The 4,487-nt window shown below is 40.7% G+C and overlaps 1 long non-coding RNA gene across 1 annotated transcript; it reads right to left on the bottom strand.

Moving 5' to 3' along the window:
• Positions 1-1,224: 1,224 nt before the first annotated feature.
• Positions 1,225-1,731, bottom strand: LOC119282652. Its single transcript, XR_005138819.1, has 2 exons — positions 1,625-1,731; positions 1,225-1,483 (listed from the first exon to the last, which is right to left on the bottom strand). It is a non-coding gene; the product is annotated as an uncharacterized LOC119282652 (long non-coding RNA).
• Between the last annotated feature and the right edge of the window lie 2,756 nt (positions 1,732-4,487).

Genomic DNA, 4,487 nt, shown 5'->3' with positions numbered 1-4,487 from the left:
AAGAAAGAAAGGAATAGAGGAGAAAGAAGAAACTTTGACACGAGTGGGGGGGGGGGGTACCGATACCCCCTCCCCGATAACATTATTTTCCCATGTATATGTATGTTGCGTCGTTGTCGATATAACGAGGGTGTCGAGGATTACCGAGGGGTCAAGGGTCGGGAACTAGGGTAGAGGGTCGAGGGTCGTTAAGGGGTCAAGGGTCGAAGGTTTCAGGGTCGAGGGTCGTTAAGGGGTCAAGGGTCGAAGGTTTCAGGGTCGAGGCTCCATCTACGACCATGAGGCCGTTGTCGCCATCTCGGACGACGATGTGCAGGCGAGGAATCAGGCGTACCTTTTAGTTTTAATTAGATTTAATTTTGTCATTTCAGTAGTGTTGTTCATATTTGTGTAAAATGTGGATGCCGACTAGTTTAATATTAATGTTTGAGTAAGGTTTAGTTTAATTAATGTTTTAACTAGATTAGTGTAACATGCTGGGGTTATCTGACAGTAGGTGTTTACTGACATTGGGACCCACAAGACAAAGCGAGCATCAGCCACATGGCACATGACTTCTATTATTGGCATCTACCGTCCATGGTGCAATACTTATAATTTGTTAGTTAGTGGCGTTGCATACCAAACGCCACAGATGAGAGATATACAAGCGGCGTTGGGTGTGGACGCCGGTAGTACCAGCTTACCACTACCGTTAGACTAGCGGAATCGGCACCTACTGCCACTAAATACATTTTTTGAACACTGATAGTAGGCATTTATGCACTTGTATCTTACTAGTTTGCCTCGCATGCTACTAAGTTGTATAGTTTCTTGTTGAGTTATTCTTCCATTTGCCAATATCCTTTTGATTTTAACAATCTATTTCTTTGGTCTTCTATCTGTTTTCTAGAAATTGCTAAAATTATTCAATTCACATTTACCCCCTCTAGTCGATATCTTTCTTTAGGACATTGCTCTGGTCGATATCTGATCCTACAAGTTTCTACCACTAAACATACTAACCGACTAGAAAAATATATACTACTTCCTTGTGTTCTGGGCCCATCAGAAACGGGACTGCCGGTATAGTTAGCTCAATTCATTCATGTCGTATAAGGTTGTCTTTTTAACGTATAAATCACGAGGCCATGCAAACCTAAAATTACCATATCTAATATCGCACATGAGAAAATCGAATAGAACACCTAAATTTGGCAATCGTTATGTATTTTTAGATGCATGTCACAAGAAGATTTTATTATTGGATCACATCATTTGTCCATTTTTCGACATGATTGTTCAGTGCAACTCTACGAACAGACACGGCACCAACAATGCCAATAGTATGGGACGGCGTTGAGACACCATGAGGCTATGAGTTGCGGTCCAAACAAATTTTTGCAGGTCGTCTGGCATTTTGACAGAATGCACTCACGGGCGATACTAGCAAGTCGATCCTTGCATGTTTTTGGTTGCGGGTGAACTAAATCCTTGCATTTCTCTGTAAAGAAAAACACACACCATAAAAAGAAGTCCAAATTGGGAAAAGAAAATATGCATGATGTTTAAGTGACAACATTATCCTACTTTGGTTGACAGGAGAACGGAAACATATGTAGGGATGGGGAGATCGATTTCTTACCAATATGAATGGAATTTCCTAGGTGCACAAGCACCATAAGGCAAAGAAGAATAGCTTTCCCTTCCATAAGAGAAGACACAGATTTCTTACTCCTGACTCGGTTTGGGCGTCTAGAAGCATTGTATCTTTATATATAGACTAATGGCTAGAGAATATTTACTCCTATCTTGCTCAAAATAAGATCACAAAGATTTGGCCCGTCTCACTATATTTAATTTGTAAAATATGGTTCTATCTATAAGATGGTATCCATTTCATGGATGTTACCTTTCCATCTATGCAAATATAAATTTAGAAGATATTCTTAAGTGTGTGCCATTAAATGCGATATCATCTCAAATCTAGTATTAAATACCATATCACTTGAGTACTAGCACATTGGACATGGTATAGAGTACAGCTGACCATCAAGTATCAATTTTCGCTTGTATGGGACGACGTTGCTACACCATCACCTGTCAATTCTGCACACAGAAAAAACTTGCTCTCTACACAAATGATGTCACGGAAAACCTGTAGGTATTACTGTAGCATGTTTACACTGGGAAATCATGCACTAAAGGAACGGATAGTTATACGTGATAGGAATATTTCATCCCCGTTTTTGGGTTGTAGTGTTGTAGACTTGCAGTCATGCAGTTAACATTGCAATTATGCACCGAAAAAAAAAAATCAAAGACCCTCTAGAGGAATCGGTCCAACTCAAGCGGCAGTCTATCTGAATTCTTAAAGGATGATTGGATATTCTGCTAAAATATGGCAAAAGTAATATAGAACGAAATTGACGCATGGTAGGCAGATCATTCATTGATCCATCTATTGTCGTTGGTTCCCACCCCTTGTGTCAAATAGACTATGATCAGCCACCGACACCGAGTTTTTTCTGACAATAGTAAGCTATCGTGGCGGTCCCTGGCGTGGCTTCTTCGTCGTCTGTGTGGTGAGGAGGAGGAGCAGCTCGGATGGGGGGCGACGATGCCGATGGCGTGCCTGCTGCAGCGCGATGGCGGGAGCTTTCCGGGATGGAGTTCCCGGCCAGGCCCGTGGGCACACGGGCCTGGTAGGCTCCTGCTAGTGTGTCCGGTCGGCTACCGTCGTTGACGGTGGAGGTTGTGCCCTCCCGTGTGCCTACGGTGCTGCGGCCCCTAGTCCCGGCTCCTATCCCTTGTTGTGCAGACGTCACCTCGTGGTGCCGTGGTGAGACGGCGTGGAGGCTTCTTGACCATGGTGGCGCAAGATGGTGGTCGGTTTGGTGGCAGGCTCTGGAGCACCCGAGGTGAAGGTTGGGATCGGGGGAAACCCCTGTCGGCCTGTCCGACACCGACGCGGCGACGCCGGTGGGTGCCGCCGAACCTTCCTGGAGGGCGTCGGGGGCGACCCTTCCTCTCGCCTCGTCGTGTACCGGGGGAAACCCTTGGCAGCAGCGTCGTCTTCGTTGCGGTCCTTCTTGGAGGTGCTGATTGGTACCGGTGCTTCGGAGCCTTGGAGCTTGATGGGAGATCTTTGGTGGGCGCAGTGGTCGTGAAGCTTCTTCATTTCCGTCGATCTACCGTTGTCGGCATTCTTTTCTCTTGTTGTTTCTCTTTCGTTTCTTTTGGCTGCGATTGTGCAGCTTCCGTCCCAGCACCTATCTTTGGATGTATCGGTTGGTTGCTTCGGGATACAAAGCGGGGGAAACCCTTTTTCTCAATAGTAAGATGTCAATCCTATTAACCCTTAGGAGTTGAAGTTGAGCATGAAGTCACACGTTACACCGTTTGAGTTTAAAACTATTATTCTTAAAACCAATAATTATTTACTAACACTAATATTTCTTGAATAAGTAGTTTGACCATAGTTTGACCATATTTGATCAAAATTCAATAAAACTGAAATAATTATTCAGTAACACTAATATTCTTGAATAATTATTTAGTAACACTAATATTTCTTGAATAAGTAGTTTGACCACAATTTGATCAGATTTAACCAAAATTCAAAAAACTGAAATTTGAGCATAAATTTTTTTCCTTTTAGAATTTGAGGATTCTAAAAAATTGCAAAACCGCCTACGGCTGTCAAAATCAGATGCCGATTTTCGTGCGGAACATTTTGATATATTATACTTTTTTTCCGACATCGTATGCAAAAGATATAGTCATTTTACTTTTTCATCACACCTTTTTGCAAAACATGTCCAAATTTATGTTTCTTAATTTTCCTAACTAGTAGATGTAGTAACATAACTACATCTCGAAGGATTTTAATTTTTGATGTTTTTATCATTTTTTTGTTCTTTTCAAAACTGAAATGGCGATACACAGGGGGTTGAACCCCTTTAGTCCGGGATGGTATCCATCCAATCTTACCATGGACTACATCTGCTAGCACCGTCCCAACAAATATCACAACTAAGGTTAACCAAGCCAGAGTCACGTTCTATTAAAGTGGCAAACAGAATTACTTTTTAATATAACAAAACTAATTCTATCAACTATTATTATAGGCTAAACAACTATTAATACAAAATAGTAGCAAAATTAATATTAATTAATTATAAAAATTTGTCTACTGTCGTCTATCAGAAGCCTACTACAACATGCTAAAATGTACAGAAAGAACTAACTAAAAATAATTGAAAACAACAATTAAAGGACTAAAACAACTCTATAAGTAAAGCAGTATTGTTTTAATTAAAATCCAATTTTTTATTAATATAAAAAGAAGCAAATTAATATTACTGTTACAACAATCTTACATGTGACTAGGAGCAAAAATAATTAAATTAAAAACTATTTCTAAACTCAAATTATTCACAATCTTGTGTTTCAAGAAAATTTGGACAAACTTATATTTGAATCATTCAAATTTGAAAACTAATGGC

Source organism: Triticum dicoccoides, chromosome 3B (genome assembly GCF_002162155.2).
Source record: "Triticum dicoccoides isolate Atlit2015 ecotype Zavitan chromosome 3B, WEW_v2.0, whole genome shotgun sequence".
NCBI classification, from domain to species: Eukaryota; Viridiplantae; Streptophyta; class Magnoliopsida; order Poales; family Poaceae; genus Triticum; species Triticum dicoccoides.
The sequence above is the reverse complement of the archived record's forward strand: the minus strand, read 5'-3'. Positions and strand labels throughout refer to the sequence as shown.